Here is a 22,492-nt window from a genome sequence, read left to right on the forward strand (position 1 = left end):
CATTCACCACGCCCCCCACCCCCAGGCGCGGAAGCTCCCACCCCAGGCGTTTACAGTTTGCAGGGCTATTTCACATTCCTCCCTTGGATTCGCACAACAATTTCCCGAGTTTGGCTGGGCGCCAGGAGCTTCTGCCCTGTTGCTAACTCGGGCAAGTCATTTACCTCCCCAAGACTCAGTGTTCTCTTCTGTAAAATGGGGCGATGACGCACCAGCTGAGGTTTCGAGCTGGTGAATGCGGAGTGTCTTACCTGTAGCAAGTGAATACCTAATGTGAGTGATTGTCGTATTAGAGATGGGGAAACAGATGCACACAGATGATGTCATCTCCCCAAAGTCACATTACAGGTGAATGAGAGACAGTCTCAGCTCTTCCTGTCTGTGCAGTGTGCACAGAGCACGTGGTGCCTCTCTGTGCCGGGCCCTGGGCTAGGCTCTGTGAGGGCATGGTCTCTGCCCTCAGAGAGCTCGGGGATTGAGGCCGAGTCACATTCTCAGCTTCCTTTAGTACGAGAGAGAACGGCAGGTGTCACCACATGGTGTCTTCCTTTGTGATTCCCACGTGATGCCAGAGGATGTCGTGTACCTTATCTTCAAGAATAGGCTTGGCCAGTGCCCTTGTCAGGAAAGACACTGAGAGATAAGTCCCTTGTCTAAAATCAAGCGGTGGTGACAGCTTGCTCCACCTCACTGCACTGAGAAAGCACAGGGGTGGGACCAGGACAATCAGAAAGCCTCATGGGGGTGGGGCTGGGGAGGAGACCCCAGAAGAGGTGATATTTGAGCTGGGTTTTGAGGGATGAATAGGAGTTCTGAAGCTGTAGAGAAAAATAATGAACCCAGAGAGAAGTTCATCAGCCAAGGATTCTCCCAATCCAGCCAGATCACACCGGGCATGGTAGAGATATGTGAGAAGGAGAAACGAAACGGGCTGTCCGTTGGAGAGTTGCCCGATGGAGTCGAGCAGGACAGGCTTATTGACAGACAGTGACGACAATTTTCCTTCCACATTTTTATGATAACTGAAATTTGGTTTTCCCCTTCAAGACTCAGCTGGAAGACCACCACCTCCAGGAAGCCCTCTCTCCCTCCCCAGGCTGGGTTGTGTGCCCGTCTCTTCTGGGTTCCTACAGTGCCTGCTGTCCCTCCACCCTGGTCCTGACCATTATCAAGAGTACCTCTGCACTTCCCAATTTCCTGGCTACGATCTCCCTGGTTCTGCTCTGCCTCCTCAGGACCCACCATTTCCACTAAGCTTCCAGAGTTCTCCTAGACACTCCCTGCTACCTGGCCCTCCTTTGGCCCCTTCCTACTCTGGGCTTCAGGACTTCTTCACTCTGGGAAGGCGCCGGTTAGATCTGATGGGAGAGGCCTGTCTCAGCTCATCCCCTCTGTCTTGCCGCCCCCCCCCTTGTTCAGTGGACCCTCTGTTGAATGCCGCACAACAACGCATCCCGTAAACCTTCCCACGCCAGACCCTCGCACCCACTCCTGCCCCTCTCAAGAGAGAACTCTGCTGCCCATCCCATGGAGAAGCTTCTGCCAACTTTCTGCCTCACCTCTTTGGGTTTTTTTCTGCATCTGCCCTGGTGCCCTTCCTTCCCCCCTGTGCCCCTCGTTCCAGAGCCAACCCAGGTACCTTTGCTATGGGTCTCACCCTCACCTGCCTCCCCCGAGATGCCTTGACCCAATCTAGTAGTTATGTCTCTCTTTCTCTGGCTCTTTTGCCTTTAATCTCTACCTTTAGACTGGCACCTTCCTTTCATCACCACCCCCAATATTTTCAAGTAACTTGTGATGGACTGAATACTTGTGTCCCCCCCTCCCCCCACCAATTCCTATGTCAAGGTCCTAACCCCCAGTGTGATGGTTATTTAGAGGTGGGCCTTTAGGAGGTGAGTGGTTTTCGATAAGGTCATGAGACTGGGGCCCCATGATGGGATTAGTGTCCTTAACAAGGAGGGGAGGAGAGACGAGAGTTCTTTCTCTCTCCATCGTGTGAGGACACAATGAGAGGGTGGCTCTCTGCAAACCAGGAAGAGGGCTCTCACCAGAAGCCCCATCTGCTGGGACTTTGCTCTTGGACTTCCCAGCCTCCAGAATTATGAGAAAGAAAAGTCTCTTGTTTAAGCCACTCGGTCTGTGGTATTTTGTTTCGGCGGCCCGGGCGGATGAAGACATCCCCTGTACCCTGCCCTGCCCATTTCCTCACCCTCCTTACTCCTTGGCTCAGTCTGACTTCACCCCCTCTCTCACCACTTCGAGGGCACTGCTCAAAGCCAAGGTCATTGGCCACCTCCTGACTGCCAGGGCTGCTCTTTTTCATATTCCCCGCCACTGACCACCATCTTGTTCTTGATCACACTGCGGTCAGAGCCCAGACATTTCATTGCCATCAGGTTGGTGAAAATTAAAAAGTCAGATAACATCAAATATTGGTGAGGATGGGAAGCAACAGGAATGCTTATGCCCTGAAGGTGGGAGAGAGAAGCGATTCTTCACTCCAGAGAGTGATTTGACAAGCTCGCCATTCAAAGACCCCCCCCCCCACATCACCCAGCTCTTCCCCTCTGTCCACAGCCTAAACCCTAGAAAATTGTGACTATGTTACCTTACAAGGCAAAAGGAACTTTGCAGACGTGATTAAATTAAGGGTCTTGAGATGGGGGTGGGGGGGTTGTCCTGGATCATCCGGGTGAGCCAATGTAATCACAAAGGTCCTGATTAAAGGGAGGCAGCAGGGTCAGAATCAAAAGAGTTGTGGCAGTGAAGTAGAGGGCTAGAGTCAGAGAGAAGCTTGAAGACACTGTGTTGGTGGTTTTGAAGAGGAAGAAAGGAGCCTCAAGATAAAGAACAGAGGCAGCCTCTAGAAGCCAGAAAAGGGAAGGAAATGCACCCTCCCCTCAAGACTCTGGAGGGAGTGTGACCCTGCCGACACCTTGACTTCAGCCCAGGGAAACCCATCTTGAACTTGTGACGTCCAGACCTGTAAGGTAACAAATTTGCAGGGTTTCAAGGCACGGATTTGGTCATTTGTTATAGCAGCGATAGGAAACTAATACAAACTCGCAGGAATTTTTGGTCTCTTAGACTAGGAGCCAAGAACGGGAGTGTTCATAGTGGCTCTACTTGTAATAATAGAAAACTGGAAACAACCCAAATGTCCAACCCCCGGAGAGTGGCAAAGGAGCCGAGGAACCTTCACACACACAGTCAGTCCTTTGTACTAAACACCAACAGACATGAGCAAATTATAGCTACACATGTCTATTTGGATGAATCTCACAAACAACACTGAACGAGAAGAGGCAGCCTCAGTGTAGTGCTGTTTATACAAAGTTTAGAAACATGCAAAACTATAGTTCCTATTGCTTGGAGATATGTACAAAGTAAAAGTGGGGACAAGAAATACCAAATTCAGGAGCATGGCTGTCTGGCAAAAAGAGGATGGAGGGGAGGCGCCTGGGTGGCTCAGTCAGTTGAACATCTGCCTTCAACTCAGGTCGTGATCCCAGGGTCCTGGGATCGAGCTCCGCATCGGGCTCCCTGCTCCGGGGGAAGCCTGCTTCTCCCTCTGCCCTTCCCCCAACTCACGCCCGCTCATGCCCGCTCATGCCCGCTCATGCTCTCTCTCTCTTAAGTAAATAAAAAAAAAATCCTAAAAAAAAAAAAGGAAAAAGGAGGGAGGATGGAATCAGGGAGGAGACCAAAGGAAGTTCAATAGCATTGAGTGACAGTTTGATTTCTTAAGCCAGTGGGGGTACACAGTATTATTCTTTATATTTTTAGTAAAGTCTGAAAACTTTCATATAAAATTAATAATTTTTAGGGTCTATTTTAGACTTGGAGTCAGACAGAACTGGATCCCTTTCTGAGCTCCGCCACTCCTTGTGTGACCAAGAGTAAATTCCTTAATTCCTTGAGCCTCAATTATATTATCTGTAAATTGAGTAGTTGAAGGATGTGAGCTGATATGTGTCTTGCATGATGCCTGACATCTACTCGGTGCTCCAAAAACGACAGCTGTGATGTGTTTCTCTCTCTGGAAACGCTCCCTCGGTTTTAATTTATGGAGTACCTACTATCTGTCAGGGACTTCCAGGGGCTGACCATACTAAGGGGACACTTCATCTTCATGGTTCTGCTCCCTGGTTCAGTGTTTAAATTCATTCTTCTCCAAAAACCCACTTGCTACCCTCTTTAAAAAACAACAACACAAAACAACAAAACAAAATAAAAAACAGCTCTATTGAGATATAATTCACATGCCATACAATTCAACAATTTAAATTGTATGATTCGGTGATTTGGGGTACATCAGCACAGTCAATTTTAGTACATTTCCATCACCCCAGAAAGAAACTCTGTACCCATTAGCAATCACTCCCCATTCCTGCCCCAATCGAGATCACAACCCAAGCTAAAAGCAAGAGTCAGTCGCTCAACCAACTGAGCCACCCAGGCGCCCCTGGCTTCTTTCATTTAACATAATGTTTTCAAGATTCATTCACACTGAGGACGCCTGGGTGGCTCAGTTAAGCCTCTGCCTTCAGCTCAAGGCATGATCCCGGGGTTCTGGGATCGAGCCCCACTTCTGGCTCCCGGCTCATCAGTGGGGGTCTGCTTCTCTCTCTAACCCTCGTTTGTGCTCTCTCTCACACTTACACACTCTCTCTCTCTCTCAAATGAATAAATAAAACCTTTTTAAAAAAATTCATTCACATTGTAGCATTTATTACTACACGAGTCCTTCTGATTTTGTGGGGAGGGTAAAATATACATAACATAAAATTTACCATTTTAATCATTTTTAAGTATACACCTTGTGACACTAAGCACATTCACATTGCTCATTGACCATCACAACCATCCATCTCCAGAATTTGTTAATCTTCCCAAACAGAAACTCTATATCCATTAAATACTAACTCCCCATTTCCCCCTCCGCCTAGCCCTTGACATCCACCATTCTACCCTCTGTCTCCGTGAATCTGACTCCTCTAGGGACCTTGTATAAGTGGAATCATGCAGTATTTGTCCTTTTGTGACTAGTTTATTTCACTGAGCATAATATCTTCAAGATTCATCCATGTTGTAGCAGGTGACAGGATTTTCATCCTTCTTAAGGCTAAAATAATTTTCCGTTGTCTGTGTATACCACGATTTATTTATCCATCCATCGTTGATGAACACGGGGGCTGTTTGCACTTTTTGGCTATTATGAATAATGCTGCTACGAACATTCACACACAAGTTTTTAGGTGACCTGTGTTTTTTCTCTTGGTTATATACCAATGAGTGAGTATATGATAACTTCATGTTTTACCTTGTTGAGGAAAGGCCAGACCATTTGCCAAAGCAGCCTCACCATCCTACACTTACACCAACAATGGATGAGGATTCCAACTTCTTCACCAACACTGTATTGTCTATCTTTCTTAGTATATCTATCCTAGTGGATATGAAGTGGGATCTCGTGATTTTGATTTGCATTTGTCTGATGACTAATGATGTTGAACATCTTTTCATGTACTGTTGGTCATTTTTTTAAAGTTTATTTAAGTAATCTCTACACCCATCATGGGGCTCGAACTTATGACCCCAAGATCAAGAGTCACATTTTCCACCAACAAAGCCAGCCTGGTGCCCCACTATTGGGGCAAAAATGACCAAAAATTTGGTCATTTTTATATCTTCTTTGGAGAAATGTCTATTCAAATCCTTTGCCCATTTTTTAATTGGGTATTTGCCTTTTTATTGTTGAGTTGCAAGAGTTCTTTATACATTCTGGAAACTGGTCTTTTATCAGATATACAGTTGTACTTTTCTCCCATTCTGTAGGTTGTCTTTTCCCACTTTTGATGATGTCCTTTGGAGCACAAAAGTTGTTATTTTGATGACATCCAGCGTATCTGTTTTTTCTTTTGTTGCGTATGCTTTGGCATCATATTTAAGAAACCATTTCCTAATTCAAGATCATGAAGATTTACCCTTTTTTTTAATATGGTTTCTTTTTTTTTAAGATTTTATTTATTTATTTATTTATTTGAGAGAGAGAGAGAGAGAGCATGAGAGGGGGAGGGTCAGAGGGAGAAGTAGACTCCCTGCTGAGCAGGGAGCTCGATGTGGGATTCGATCCCCGGACTCTGGGATCATGACCTGAGCCGAAGGCAGTCGCTGAACCAACTGAGCCACCCAGGCGCCCAAGATTTACCCTTTTTTAAAAAAAGATTTTATTTATTTATTTGAGAGAGAGAGCACGAGCAAGGCGGAGGGGTGTAGGGAGAGGGAGCAGATTCCCAACTGAACAGGGAGCTGGACATGGGGCTTTATCCCAGGACCTTGAGATCATGACCTGAGCCAGAGGCAGATGCTTAACCGAATGAGCCACCCAGGTGCCCCATGAAGATTTACCCTTATGTTTTCTTCTAAGAGTTTTATAATTTTAGATCTTCCATTTAGGTAATGATCCATTTTGAGTTAATTTTTGTACATGGTGTGAGGTAGGGATCCATCACCATGCTTTTGCATGAGGATATCCAGTTGTCCCAGCACATACATACACCCCACTTTTAAAATCCGGATCTCAGGGAAACAGAAATAGACTAACTCTAATTCTTTACACATATACACACTCTCATCTTTGATCCATATGTGGCCTGCTTTTATTTCATTTGTGGATTTATTAATGTGAACACCAGTGAATCTACCACCCAACCCCAGAACTAGGACCTCACCAATATTCTACATCTGGGTGCTCCTACCTTGCCTGCCCGTACCCAAAGGAACCTCACTGCTGAATTTGGGATTTCTCACTCCCTCGCTTTTTTAGAAAATAACTTTATTGAGGTGTAACTCCTGCACAATAAGCTGTACGTATTTTTTTTTTTTTAGATTTTATTTATTCATTTGACAGAGAAAGACACAGCGAGAGAGGGAACACAAGCAGAGGGAGTGGGAGAGGGAGAAGCAGGCCTCCTCCGTTGAGCAAGGAGCCGGATGTCGGGCTCGATCCCAGGACCCCGGGACCATGACCCGAGCCGAAGACAGACGCCCAACGACTGAGCCACCCTGGCACCCCAGTAAGCTGTACATATTTCAAGTGTACAATTTGGGGGTGCCTGGGTGGCGCAGTTGGTTAAGCGTCCAACTCTTGGTTTCGGCTCAGGTCATGATCTCAGGGTCATGAGATTGAACCCTGAGTCAGGCGCCACGCTCAGCGGGGTGTCTGCTTCGGATTCTCTCTCCCACTCCCTCTGCCCCTCCTGCTTGTGCTCTCTCTCTCAAATAAATCTATAAATTTAGAAAAATTTAAAGTGTACAATTTGATGAGTTTGGGTTTGCAAAAACATTATCAAAATCGAGGCAATGAACATATCCAACACCCCCAAAAGTTCATTTATGCTCTTTTGTGATTTCTCCCTTCCCTCAGCCCCATCCCCAGATAACCCCTAATCTACTCTCTGACACTACAGATTAGTCTGTGTTTTCCAGAATCTTATATAAATGGAATCGTATGGCGTACACTATTTTGTGTGTGTGTGGCTTCTTCCACTCATAATAGTTATTTTCATACTAATAGATTCTGTTGCCTTTATCAACAGTTTTGTTTCTTTTTATTGCAGTTCGGGGTTTCCCTGTGTGGACATACCACAATTTGTTTATCTATTCTTCCGCTGATGGGCATTTGGGTTGTTTCCAGTTTGAGGCTTTTACAAGTAAAGCTGCTCTGAACGTTTGTGTACAAGTCTCTGTATGGACATATTCCTTTATTTCTCTTGGTTGAATACGTAGGAGTGAAATGATGGGGTCAGATGGTAGGTGCGTGTGTTTAACATTTTAAGAAAACTCCAATTTTCCAAACTGTGTTAACATTCCTTCCCCCCCACCCCCACCAGCGCAGGGAATGAGTTCCAATCACTCCACATGCTTACCAATGCTTTATATGGTCAGTCTTTTTCATTTTAGCCATTCTAACAAGTGTGTCGTTCCTTTGTCTTACCAAAAAAAGGATACTTATGGTATAGACCCGTGCATCTAAACAATATGCTATTGGTAGGTGTTTTGAAAGTGAAGGCCCTGACTTCAGCCATCTCGTCTTACTGTGGAGAGGGACACCGTCCTGCATTAGGATCATGTTCCCACGTGCACGGGGTAAGGCATGCAGGAGGAAGCGAGGGCAGGCGGAAGAAACAGGCAGCTGCCTCCAAGCTCCCCACCTGCCTTGTCCTTGAAGGAACAGATTATTACCTGCCATCCTGAAGACAACAGCCTGATGGTCATCACCCCGTGGGGTATCTTCCAACTCTGCCCAGTCGGTCTCTAGGGCACCCCCTTATTTGGTTTAGGGGGCGGGGTCAGCATCCTGCGGGGAGTTAGGCTCAAACCAGGAAAGACTTTCTGAGTCCCGAATCTTCCGTCTATCCCCAAATCTTCTTTGCGCCATTCTGATGACATTTACAAGCATGCTATTTTGCTTCAGGTCCTGCTCTGGGGCTGCATCCAGAGTTGAAGGAGACCCAAGCCCTTTGGTGAAGCACCCACAGAAATCACGGTGACAAACTGTCCCTTCAGCTCTGCAAGTCCTCCGTTCACCACCACCACCACCCCACCCCCCCACCCCCTGCCCCGTCAGTCACATGTTCAGACCCAGCTCAGGCAGCCCTGCCACTCCTGGGCTGAGGCACCCACCCCCATGTAGGCCCTGCTTCCCTCTTGCTGCAACCTCAGCAAAGCCACCGGGTCTGCCTTTGCTCAACATTCTTCCATGGCTCCCTGTCCTCTCTCAGCTGGTCATTTCTTTGTCTGCATCTATGTTCCTCCATGATTCTCTCCCTTTCTTTTCCCTGGTCTTGTATTCGACCCAGAGACCCTTTCCCAGTCAAGCCAGATGCCTGACTATCCCTCAACCTTATGCTGCATTTCCACACCTCCCCTGCTTTTGCCCAAGATGTCCCTCCACCTCAAATGCCCTTCCTCCCCATGCCTTGTCCTAAAGCTCTTGAAAAACTGACCCAGCCTGCTTGGCCTGGCACATACCTACTCCTCCAAAGGCAGAATCAGTCCTTCCTTTCTGGCACTCTCTGTCGCAGCCCTGATGGCAACCGGACCCGTACCAGAGTCATTAAAGTCTCATCCATTCCTCCTTGTTAAACTAGAGGTCCCCTGAGAGCAGGGACAGCATTTATGTCGTCTTTCCAGTCCCTAGTCCCCAGCAAAGGATCTATTACACAGCAGGTGCAAAGCCAGGACACCCGGGCTCAAACTCCAGCTCGGCCACCTACCACCTATATGAACCTCCCTGTGCCTCTGTTTCCTCATCTGTAAAATGGGGAGAACCCAGCCCATCTGGTCCCTGAAGGGAGTCAATGAATTAACCCACATAAAGGGCTTAAGAGGTGTAGGCAGGACCCTGGCAAGTAGTCAATGCTTGGCAAACATTAGCTGGAAGTGGTAATGATTTATCGAGTTAAAATGAGACCCTGCCCTCGCTTTAGAGAATCTTCATATGAAGGGGGAGATATGTTCTGTTGATCTTCAGGAGACTTTCTTTTTTTTTTTTTTAAGATTTTATTTATTTATTCATGAGAGACAGAGAGAGAGAGACAGAGAGAGAGAGAAGCAGAGGGAGAAGCACGCTCCCAAGGAGCAGGGAGCCCGATGCGGGACTCGATCCCAGGACCCTGGGATCATGACCTGAGCCGAAGGCAGACGCTTAACCATCTGAGCCACCCAGGAGCCCAGGAGACTTTCTTAAATGAGGAGACCCCCCCCCCATGCCTCCCCAGCTTCCATCAAGGGAGGGGAGCCAGTCACCAGAAGCCATCAAAGCCATCTCCTTTCTTTCTTAGCATCAAAGGAACCATGAATATCTTCCTCCTCCAGGAAGCCTTCCCAGATTGGATTCCTTTGAGGAACTTCTTTCTTCTGCCTTTCTCTGATGTGAAGGCCCAAGACCACTGCCATCCCCTCCACCCTGCTTTCCATCTTACACTTGAGGAAACAGGCACAGGGAGGAGGCTTAAGAAGAAGGAGGTCAGGAGGGAATGGGAACTCTGGAAGGGCAGAGGGTTGTGGAGGGGGAGGGCTCCTAAGGGTGGAGAAGGGTGTGTGTGTGCTCGCATGGGAGAGGGTGGCGGGCTGCTCAGGGAGGGGCAGAGAGCCCAGGGAGGGGAAGGGGTGCTCTTGAGAGCCCTGCGAAATCACGGAGAGGGAGGGGGCTTAGAGGCCCAGTGGGCTCCGGATGGGGCCCGGGATGGAGCTGGCGCCAGGGCGATGAATGGGGTTCAGTGAGTCGGTTGGGAGCTCAGACGGAGAGGGAACCCGGGCACCAGACGTTCCCAGAGAGGCTGGGGCTCAGGGAGCTAGCTGGCCGCAGCACCCCAGCCTCTGCCCCTGCCCACCTGGGCCAGGGCCCCATTCCTGTGGCTCCTCCCTTCTCAAACCCAGCCCGCGGTTTGGGAGCCGGGCACCGAGCCCCCGGGGAGAGGGGGGTTAAATGTGAGCCGGCACGAGCCGGTCCCCGACGGGGATTGGCAGGCGCCGGGGGCCCGCGGCCCGAGCCATGGCTGTGCCACAGGCCGCCAGACGGGTGAGCGGCTGCCACCCACGTGCTAAGGAGAGAAAGAGGCACCGGATCAAGGGGCAAAGGACATCTCGAGCGGGCGGGGGCCGGGCAGTGCCCACGTCCACACCCGCTGCTAAAAGCCGGGCCCAGGGCGCCACACACAGAGCCCTCTGCCGCCGGCGCAGGGAAGACGCGGCCGCTGTCGGCCGCCGCCCCGGGAGCATCCCGCTTGCGCCCCGCGGCCCGGGCCCCCCCTCCGCCCCTCCCCCCGGGGACCCTGTGGCGCTGCCTGGGACCCACCCCGCCCGCGGATCGCGCGGAATCCAGGTGAGGGGCGTGGAGGGCATCAGGTGGGTGCAAGTTCCCGGCCCAAGGGGAGTCAGATCCTCCCCTAGGCTGGACCTCAGTCTCTGCACTTGTCAAACGGGGAGGGACACTTGGCGGGCTCTGCGCGGCTGCCGGGGTTAAGGCTCTGGTGGGTACCTGTCCTGGCTCAGCTGAGAGGAGAAGGAAGCTAGCTCATTCCGCATGGAGGGCTCAGGATTGAGAATCCAGCAGTTCATCTCTTCCAGGAGCAGAGGGTGAGGTGCACACAGGTTCCCACTGCCTCGTGGGGTCCCATGGGCTGGGCAAGGATTGAATGGTGGTCTGGGGACTCTCCATGGAGCTGAGAATGGGCTGAGGGAGGCAGGAGGGAGGGCCTTCCTCCCGGTTGCACCCTCTGCCCTGGACAGGTGTGGGTGCCAGCAGAGAAGGTGGTTCCAGGTGGGCCCCGGGATCAGGAGCAAGGCCTCAGAGCTCCCCCCAACTGGGCACGGGGAAGCCAGGTGTTACCGCCTGGCAGGGAAGCTTTGTGGATTCATGGCCACCAGACGTCCAGCCAGCAGGTAGGGGCTAGAGAAGTGGCAAAGGGTACTCCCTCTGGTCTGGCCCAGGAAGGCCAGGCCTTCCTTCTGCCTCCCAGCCCCCCTACCCCCACCTCAGTGTCTCCTGAGGTCACCCTGCTGGCCAAAGAAGCTGTGGTCAGGTCTGCCCTGGGTTTAGGAGCTTTGAGTTCTTGTCTTTGGCTGTGTGACCTTGGGCACATTACTTCCTTCCTCTGGGCCCGGCTCTCCCTCTGTGACATGGGGAAACTCGTTTCCGGGCCACTTGGAGTGGAGATAGGGACAGGATTGAATGGGACACCGGGATGCTTTGGAGGACAAGGCAGCCCACCCCAAGCAAGGGCCCTGTGGTCCGTAGTCGAAAGGGGGATGATACCCCAGGATCAGCCCAATCAGGTATTGGATGGGGCCGGGGGTGTGGCCCAGGCCTCCATCTTGTCCAGGTGTGTCTCCTTCTGTTCTCTGTATCCGGCCTGCCCATCTTCTGCCCAGACACTCCCCCCCCCACCCACCACCCCCCCCAGATCGAGGGGGAGGAGATCTGGGGCCTGGGGATCTCAAGCCCAGGAACCTGAGCAGTGGGCTCATGCTCACCCCAGGGAGGCTCAGCACCTCAGCCTCAGGGCAGAGGCAGCTCCTGGAGGCCGGGGCGGGGGGTGGGGGGGATTCCCACTAAGGAGCTCTGTACTGTGGCAACCAAGATTTCCCCTCTCTTGAGAGGGGGGATCCTTCTGGCTGCACCACTATTCCCCACTAAGGACATGATCTACCCCAGGTCAGGACTCAGTTTGGGATCACGCCCAGGGCTCAGACTGGGGGATCAGGACTCGACCTGGGCCCAGGTGAGGGGGCCAGGGTCAGGGACCCACCTGGGGTCTTGGAATGCTGTCAACGACATCCCCTGGCCTGTGTGTACGTGGCACCAGGGGAGACGACACTGGTAAATGGAGGTGGAGGGCGCAATGAACTTTGACAAACCGCAGAGTAGAATGGAGGCAGGAGAGGCCGTGCTTTCGAGGCTCCCGTTGACCACACCTGCCCAAAAGCCCACTTCTTCCCTTTGGGCAGAAGCCCTGCCTGGGGCCTCCCTCTGAGGCCGCCCTTGGCCCTGCTGCCGGCTCTGTGGGGGTCAAAGGCAGGTGGGAGAGGCCCTCATCAGCCCGATTCTCACGCCCTGATTGGTACTGACGAAGGGGTTGGGGCTCAGATGTGAGGCAGGGGAGGAAGGAAAGAGGCTCCCTGAGGCCCAGGGTAGCTGGCAAGGGGGGAGGAGGGACTGGAATTTGCTGGGCACCTACTGTGTGCCGGCCACTGTGATTTGCTGTCACTGTTTCCTTCTTCCTGATAACCTGAGAGAGAAGGGATATTGTCTCCACTTTATAGATGAGGAGACAGAGGAAACAGAGACTCAGAGAAGTCAAGGCACAGGCTCAAGGTCACACAGCCTGGAAATGACAGGGCTGCGATTCAGAACAAGGCACCCTGATTCCAAAGCTCCGATTTCTGCTCTCACTGCTGCCTCTGAGGCGTCCCCTCTTGCCTTCCGGGCCTCACTCTGCTCATCTGTCACTTGGGGCTAAATGGGCTTGTCGGGGCTGTGGGCAGCAGCTGTGGGAAAGTGTGCGCTCTGCATCCGGGAGCAGCACACAAGAGGGGGTGTACTCATGGATGCCCATGGGTATCCACAGGGTCTGTCCCCGTCTCCCCCTCAACCACCTCCCCACTGGCCTTCCCTGCTCCTGAGCTTTGAGCTTTGGGAGCAAGACTGCTCACATTTGCCTCTCCGCTTTGAGGGAGGCCAAGCTGACCTTGGGTAGGGGGCCCCCAACGGGGCAGGGCCAGGCTCTGATAGCTCTGTAGGTGATGCATCCCTCTGACAGGCCCTGAGATATGGGGCAGGCTGGCCAGCATGGGAGTGGGTCTGTGATAGCCAGCTAGGTCTTGCCCAGAACCCCCAGGCCTCCCTAATGCTGGGTAGCCCTGGCAGTCATACCAGCCCTTGGCCCACACAGCCCCATCAGCCATGTGACTCTGGATGAGAGATATGCCTCCCTGGGACCCCTTTCCGTGTCAGTCCAGGGACCCGAAGCCCTGATGGGCCTGGTGTGATTCCCACAGCTACCCACAGCTGGGTTTGAAAGGCCTCTTTCCATCCCCAAGTCCCCTGGGGGAGGTGGTCCCACATCATCTGTCCCACAGCACCTGGTTCTTTCTCTAACACCGTGCTCCGAAGTGTTGGCTAGGCAGGAAGGAAAAAAGAGAAAGGGCAGGGGTGGCAGAGGAAGGAGGGAAGGAGAAAGGAAATCCATACTCATGGGCCTACCACTGGCTCTCACACATTTCAGCTGATTCTGCCAACAACCGCATAAGGTAAATTTAACACCGTATCCCCACACCCATGTTAAAGGTGAGAAACCAGTGCTCAAAGCCCACGGTACCGATCTTCCCATGTGTAGGAGTCACACACTCAGAGAGGAGCCCAAGGTCACACACAGGGACAGGTTTGAGCACCACAGTCCACACCCTGTCCCCATGCCTCGGTGCCACGGAGCTCTGGATGGCAGGGGCATCGTCTGACTCAGATGCTCCCCAAGCAAGCAGTGGTCTAGGGGGGCCAGGGGGCCTTGACGATAGCCTTGACGATCATTCCGCACTCTCCAAGGCACTCCCCAGTCCACTGTCCCAGGGCTGACTCTGAACAACCAGGCACAGACCCACCCTGGCACACTGAGGGGGCCAGAAATGCCACCCAGGTACAAAGGAGACTGTACTGCAAGGCACACCTGCTCTCCAGCCCTCTGTATTCTCATCTGTAGAATGGGTAGACTAACGCAGTGATAACCTGTTCTACTTCTGGGTTTCTCTCGTGAGGCTCCAACAGTGCAGCGTGGAGGGGCCAGAGCTCGGAGGCAGGAGACCTAGCTTGGTCACTGATGTGACACGCCAGGTAGCCTGATGTGAGCCGCTGCTCCAAACTGAGCCCCGCCAAATAACATGAGCCTGTTGCCCTTGCTGACTTCCACAGCTTAGTCCAGTTCTGACGCGCCAGACTTCCAAGTAGCGCGTGTGAATCCTGAACAGTGTATGGTTCCATCCTTCTTAGCTTCTGGCACCCGGCTCCGAAAAACCTCGGAAATTCCAGAGCCCTGAGTTTCTTTTGTATGCTAATGAGATGGTTGGTGGCTGACAGCCCCTGATAGTTTCAGGGTGGAAGTTGGTCACCCAGGGGATCAGGGTGGGATTAGAAGGTCACAACCTTCAGCCCCACCCTCCATCTCTCCAGAGGGGAATGGGGCTGGAGATTGAATTCAATCACCAATAACCAATGACTTAATCATGCCTACCTAATGAAACCTCCAGAAAAACTCCTAAATGAAGGCGTTCGGACAGCTTCTGGGTGGGTGCTGGGAGGGTGGGGTACCTGGTGGGGGCACGGAAGCTCCATGCACCCCCACCCCACCCTCCATACCTTTCCCTGTGCCTCCCTTCCATTTGGCTTTTCCGGGTTCTATCCTTTACGATAAAATGGCAAACGTAAGCAAAATGCTTTCTTGAGTTCTGTGAGCCTCTCTAGCAAATTGGAGTACCTGAAGAAGGGGTGCTGGGATCCCCTAATTTATAGGCGGTTGGCTAGAAGTACACATAATAACCTGGAGTTGTGGTTGGTGTCTGAAATGGAGCCAGTTTTGTGGGACTGAGCCCTTGACTTATGGGATTGGATGCTAACTCCCGGTAGATAGCGTCAGAATGGAATTGAAACATAGTGTTCTATGGGGGTAAAAATGGTGGCCAGTGACACTTTTTAAAAAAGATTTTATTTAGGGGCGCCTGGGTGGCTCAGGCGTTAAGCGTCTGCCTTGAGCTCAGGTCGTGATCCCAGGGTCCTGGGATCGAGCCCCGCATCGGGCTCCCTGCTCCGCGGGAGGCCTGCTTCTCCCTCTCCCACTCCCCCTGCTTGTGTTCCCTCTCTCGCTGTGTCTCTCTCTGTCAAATAAATAAAATCTTTAAAAACAAAAAAGATTTTATTTATTTATTTGACAGATAGAAATCGAGAGCACAAGCAGGGGAAGTGGCAGGCAGAGGGAGAGGGAGAAGCATACTCCCCGCTCAGCAAGGAGCCTGAGATCATGACCTGAGCCGAAGGCAGTCGCTTAACGCTTAACCGACTGCGCCACCCAGGCGCCCTGGCCAGTGACGTTTTTGTAGGCTGACAGACTCTTGGCATGACATCCTTCTTGGCAAAACCTCATCTCCTGGCTGCCTCCCGTTCCTCCACTGCCGTGTACCAGATTCTCCACCCTGGCTGTTCACAACATACCTAGGGGGCTAGAGTGCTTCTGCCCGTGTTACGGGGGGGTGGGGGTGGGGCAGCTAAAGCCCAGAGAGGGTGAATGGTTTGCCTGAGATGACCCACAGGTACCTGCTGAACCCGCCTCGTGCCCTAAAGAGAAAATGTCCCCCATGGCGTCTTTGGGCTCCATAGATGAGAAAGAGTGTTCAGAGTTGCTGGGGCGGGAGGCTGCACCTTCCCCTTTTCCCCAGTGCTTAGTCAGCCAGTCAGGAACCCATTTTCTTTTGTTTAGACAGCTTTGATCTGTGGACTTTGGGGTCTTCAAGAAGAAAGGAGAGGGTTCCCATGCCATCATCTACTATGCTCTCTCTTATTTTCTTTACTTTTTTGGAGAATTTTTTTTTCTCGTTTCCAAAAGTAATACACAGGGCTTATGCAACCTTAACATTTATGGAAATTTACAAGCAATGTCTGTTTCCCGCCTCCCATAGAGACCACCAATGTCATAGTTTGGTGCTTATATGCCCCGGCTTTTCTTCTCTTTCCATATAGTGAGTGCTCACTATTACTAGTTGTCAGCATTGCTTCCTAGCTACCTTTTACTATTTCTACACTTACCATGATAACAATAGCTACCATTTACCATCTGTCCATCTGTCCATCCTTCCTTCCACCCACACATCTACCTAAACTTCCATCTCTTCATCTGTTTCCCACCCAAAGGCCCCCTCAGCTGCCCATCCAGCATGCATATTAACTGCCTGCTGTTTTCACACCCTCAGTTAAACCAGGGGTGCAGGAGTGGGGTGATGCTCAGACACTTGTACCATGATTCCTGCCTCCAAGCAACTCAGCATCGGAGACTGAGGCATGCCCAGCAGAGACTCAGAGAAGGGCAGAAATAGTGCCCAGGACCATGGAAGTTCAGTGGAGGGAGGGCTGACTTGCAGCATGGCTTCATGGTCATTTTCTCATTTCCCTGAGAGTGGGGCAGGGCAAGAACTTTCGTCTCCCTTTTATGGCATGACCGGCTAAGGTTCTCACAGATGGCCGGCAGGGCAGCTGGGGGTGGGGGGGAGGGGGTAGGCTCTAATTCCTGACGCTATACTTTTTGACTAGTACAGTTGAGTAGTGGACCGGAAAGGGAAGCTATTTCCATAGGGCCCTGGGGTGCAGCGGATGGCGGGGCTGGGGGTTGGAGTGGGTGATGTGCAGGGAGAGCTGGGAAGGAAGAAATCAGTGATGTGACCAGTGGGGGTGTCTGTCTGGAAACTCCCCCTTCTCCAGCACTTTGGCTGTTTCCAGGCAGTCTTGAAACCCCATCGCAGGCCAGGAAAAGGCCAAAATGATATGGGCGGGGCAACCCATCTTTTCCCTACTCTGTTGGTAAACAGTTAAGGTTGGGGATTATATTTTTGGATGACCATTTGGTAAAATCTGTTACACCAAAAACGTTTCTACTCCTCTTTCTCATTCTTGTCCATCCCTCCATCCCCTACTTCTTCAGCTCACTCAGTGATCCCCTGCCTCATCCTCTTCTGGACCTGATGCCCCACCTTGCTCCTCCCTACACCTGGATGCCCAATTTACCCCCAGCTGGGGCAGGCTTCAGGTAATAGCGTTGGGGGTGACTCAGGAGGCGAAGTGGCTGATACTGTGTGTGTGTGTGTGTGTATGGTGTGTACGCATGCAAACTTGGTTTCTCTTTTCAAAAACTTTTAAATCTAACATACCTAAAAAATGTGCACACATCAGGGGCGCCTGGGTGGCTCAGTTGGTTAAGTATCTGCTTTTGGCTCAGGTCATGATCCTGGGGTCCTAGGATCGAGCCCCAAGTCAGGCTCCCTGCTCAGCGGGAAGTCTGCTTTTCCCTCTCCCTCTGCCCCTCCCCAGCTCATGCTCTCTCTCTTTCTCCCTCACTCTCTCCTCAAATAAATAAATAAAATCTTTTTTTTAAAGATTTTATTTATTTATTTGAGAGAGAGAGAATGAGAGATAGAGAGCACGAGAGGGAAGAGGGTCAGAGGGAGAAGCAGACTCCCTGCCGAGCAGGGAGCCCGATGTGGGACTCGATCCCAGGACTCCAGGATCATGACCTGAGCCGAAGGCAGTCGCTTAACCAACTGAGCCACCCAGGCGCCCAATAAATAAAATCTTTTTAAAAAATAAAAATAAAAAGTGCACACATCATAAGTATCCAGCTTGATGAATATTCACCAAAAACGCACCCATGTAACCTGGACACAGATACAGAAAGAAAATGTTAGCAGCACCCCAGGAAGCCCCTTCTTGATCCCTCCTGTCACCTCTAAGCTAAACACTCCCCTGATTCATAAACCACAGATTAGCTTGTTTTGGAGCTTTATATAAATGAAGCTTTACAGGGGCACCTGGGTGGTTCAGTCGGTTAAGTGTCTGCCTTCAGCTCAGGTCATGATCCCGGGGTCCTGGGATGGAGTTCTGCATCAGGCTCCTTGGTCAGCAGGGAGTCTGCTTCTCCCTCTGCCTACCACTCCCCCTGCTTGTGCCTGCGCTCTCTCTCTCTCTGACAAATAAATAAAATACAAATCTTTTAAAAATAAAAAATAAAAAAAAATGAAGCCTTACAGTGCATACACTTCCATGTCAGGTTTCTTTGGCCAACGTATGATCAGTGAGATGCATCCATATGCTTGCATTCGGTTGTAGGGGGTTCATTCCCACTGCTGCGTTAATATTCCGTAGCGTGGCTGTCCCACCATGCATGTAACCATTCGCCGGTGATAGACATTTGGGTTGTTTCCAGTACTGAGCTGATAAGAATAATGCTGTATGAATAGTTGTGTGCACGTCCTTTGGTGCACATAAACACCTGCTGGGTTATAAGGGATGCAGATGTTCGGCTCTAGCAGGTACTGACAAATAGTTTTCCAAGGTGATTGTGCCAAGTTACTCTAGCAACAGCCTGGATGAGATTCTGCTGACACCATGTCCTCCCGCATGATCGCTAGTCCTTCTAATTTGAGAACGTAGGTTCTTGTGGGCAGGCTGGCATCGGATCGACTGTGTGTGAATCTCAGTCTCTTCCTCCCCTTGTGACCTTCGGCAAAGGCTGTTTCCTTGTCTACAAGATGAGTTGAAATGAGTTGAAACAGCTCACGGAGCTGTTACAAAGATTCCATGGATGGGTTAGGTTAGGTTCCCCCAACATTAGCCATTTAGAGTCAGGTATCACAATAGCACTCTGAATCGCCCGCAGATCCTCAGTCTCCCCTTCTGTAAAATGGCCATGACCATCCTAACACATCCACATACGCACACAATTGAGGGCACAACCAGGAAATGGAATGATGTCTAAAAGTGCCTAATTTTAGGGCGCCTGGGTGGCTCAGATGGTTAAGTGTCTGCCTTCGGCTCAGGTCATGATCCCAGAGTCCTGGGATCGAGTCCCACATCGGGATCCCTGCTCCTTGGGAGCCTGCTTCTCCCTCTGCCTCTCTCTCTCTCTCTCTCTGTCTCTCCTGAATAAATAAATAAAATCTTAAAAAAAAAATAAAAGTGCCTAATTTTACTGAGATATAATACAGTTATTATACAGTTCACCCTTTTTCGGTGGCTTTTAGTATAGTCACAGAATTATGCAAATATCACCACTATCTCATTCTAGAACATTTTCAACACCCCAAAGAGAAACCCCATACCCATTGGCAATCATCCTCCCATTTCCAGCCCCTGGCAGCTGCTAAGCTACTTTCCATCTCTTTGGGTATTACAAGTGCCAAATCTTTGCTTTTCTGTATTTTTGAACTCTTGCAAAAGTGAAATACCTAGCACTGGAACAGGCACATAGTATACACTTAGTAAATGTCATCTGTGTGTGTGTGTGTGTGTGTGTGTGTGTGTGTGTGTGTGTGTGCGTGTGCGCGTGCGCGCGCGCGCGCGGATGGATGGACGGATGGATGGATGGATAGAGCGAGCACACATGGTAGACAGATATAAACTCATTCATTCGACAAAAACCCATTTGCACATTTGCACTTGGAGGAAAATGGTCTATAGAGAGAAATAAACTATGATTCTCCCGTTCAGGCCATTCGCCATCTAGTGGGACAGGGAGGAATGTGCACCCCTCCCTGAGAAGGCAGAGCCAGATGCAATTAAAAGTTGTGTTGGAATAGGGTTGTGGGAACTCCGGGAAGATGCTGGATGTGAAGGCGGCACTTCTAGTTTGGGCGAACTTTCCCGATGAGGAGGGGCAGCCCAGGGGAGGGATCCCGAGAACTAAGGCCGGGACACAGGGCAGGTGTGATGTCAAGCAGGATTGCTGGCCAGTCAGGGCTTCCCACACCAATCCGGACCTGGTACTGGGGTCTCTGTGGGTTGTGAACAAGACTTGGCTGTAGAGAGAGGCTGTGAACGCTGGGCAGTGGGTGACAGAGGCCAGAGGCGAAAGGGGGCACGAGGGTGAGCAAGGCCAGCTCACACAAGCCTGCACTGTCATCTGGGCAAGGGCACCCTGAACAGGCTGTGCCCATGTCCGGGCATGCCAGGCAGGGCCCCCATGCTGCCAGCTGGTTTGACTTCTCCAGTTGGCTGTGGCTAGAATCGTATTTAAAAGGGAGAGTGGCAGCCTCATAAGTGAAGGAGCCTGGACTTCAGAGTCAGACCTGGCTCTGCCCTTTCTCACCGTGGGAACTTGAGCAAGTGCCTCACCTCCCTGAGCCCGTTTCTTCAACTGTAAAATGGCGGTAATATTACTTACTTCAGTATGGTTAAGGAACGATGATTGGGGGAGGCTGGACAAGGCGGATGAAGCATGTATTCAAGGTGCCAGCAGGCTTGGAGTATTTATTTATTTATAAAATATTTTATTTATTTGAGAGAGAGCAAGCGCGCGTGCACACATGTGCGAGCTGGGGGGGGGGGTGGGGGGAGAAGGAGAGGGAGAAGCAGACTCCCTGCTGAACAGGAAGCCTGATGATGACCCTGATCCTGGGGCTTGATTCCAGGACCCTGAGATCATGACCTGAGCCAAAGGTAGATGCTTAACCCACTGAGCCACCCAGGCGCCCCAAGCTTGGAGCATTTAAACTTTTCTTTTTTGAAAAAAAATTTGGTAATAGATATTCTAATTGAAGGTGTTGTCATGGAGGATCAGAATTTGTGAACTTCCTTGCATTTATTATACAGTGTCGCAGTGTTTTGTTTTGAATTACACACAGAGGGATCATCTTTTCAGGACTAGTCCTCCAAGGGTATTATCAGGCCCTGAGGAGAGCAAGAACAGGGTGCAGATGCTTGTTGAGAGAGAGCCAACTGATGTCTGGGGAAAGGAAGGGAAATGGGGTGACACATATAATCCACCCTGAGACCCAACTCTCAGGAAAGTCTCTTGAACCACAGGAGACAATTCTAAGATTTTTATCCTGGGGACAGGAGGCCAAGGGGAGCATGGTGGGCTGAGGTGGGACACTGAGAGCAGACTCAGAACCAAGGGTGTTAACAGTTACAGATTCCTAAGAAATCACTGAATTCAACTGCCTCGTTTTACAGGTAGAGAGACAGAACCCCAATAAGACAGAGATTTGTTGGGGTGCCTGGGTCCCTAAAGCTAGAAGTCTCCAAGGGAGAGGAGGCCCTGCTTCCCACCGTCCCCCACAGTGGCCACCAGCTCTGTTAAGTGTCATGGGTTCCCCCAAGTCCCTGCATGCTCAGCTTGGGGGTTCAGACACCAGAGGAACAGTCCTGCCACAGGCCAGGGGCAAAGCCAGTCAGGCACATCAGGGATAAGTAACGACTGTTTTGGTCGGTCTCTGTGCCAAGGATCCCAAAAGAGCCACTTAGGAATGGCTCTCTCTCCAGAGGAGGCAGGCTGAGGTGGGACCCTGAGGCCCCCCAGTTTGGCTGAGATGAGCAGAGAGAATGCACCTCCTGCAGAGAACAGCAGGGGACAAGGGAGGAGAGCACCCAAGGCTCCGGGCATTGAGAGGTGACTGTTTGCCAGGGACAGAGGGTACCTGGACAAGGGACGTGGGTGGTTGGGTGGGTGGAAAAGTGAGCCTGTGAGCTGCCTGGGCTCATCATTACAGCTTCTCAGATGGTCACAGGGACCCTGGAAGCACTGCCATTTGATTTCGGGATCCTGGGCAGGAGGAAAGCACTCTGAGGGAAACTTTCCCCAGCTTCCTGCCCCCAGCTGACTACCCCCCCTTTCCCTCCTGTGACCACACCTAGGCCACACCCTCCACCATTGGCCTCTAGCCCTCCCCTCCCCCACCAGAGACGGCCCTGGATGGGAAGTCTGGAATTCCAGACCAGGTTCCGTGGCTGGCCCTCTGTAGATACTCAAGCGTGTTTCCACTCCTGTGGACTCTGGTGACACCGCCGGACGTGGGGCAAGAATCCCACCTCGGAGGATTGTTACAGGTGCCAGCGAGGTGACCCTGTGAGTGCCTCAGACCAAACATCCTGGTTCATGTTCTCAGGGTGAGAAGAGGGGAATCAGGAACAGGAGCTGGACCTCAGGGCGGGGAAGAGGGGGTGCCCAGAGCTCCTGAGCAGATGGCCTGCCTGGGGGATGTCCAGGGGAGGGTGACCAAGGCTCCACCTTGCCAGCTGTCAGCCATCACCACTGGATTCACACTCATTAACCCTCTGGGGCCTCTGTGCAGGTGTAGTGATGACCATTATGGCAACTGGGGGTGCTGAGACTTACCTGTGGGCCAGGCCACACAAGACTTCTGAGAGGTGGGTGCTTCCAGCTGTGTGCAG

This window comes from Eumetopias jubatus, unplaced genomic scaffold (assembly GCF_037043125.1).
Source record: "Eumetopias jubatus isolate StellerSeaLion01/CBP00866 unplaced genomic scaffold, mEumJub1_p1.0 scaffold_12, whole genome shotgun sequence".
NCBI lineage: Eukaryota > Metazoa > Chordata > Mammalia > Carnivora > Otariidae > Eumetopias > Eumetopias jubatus.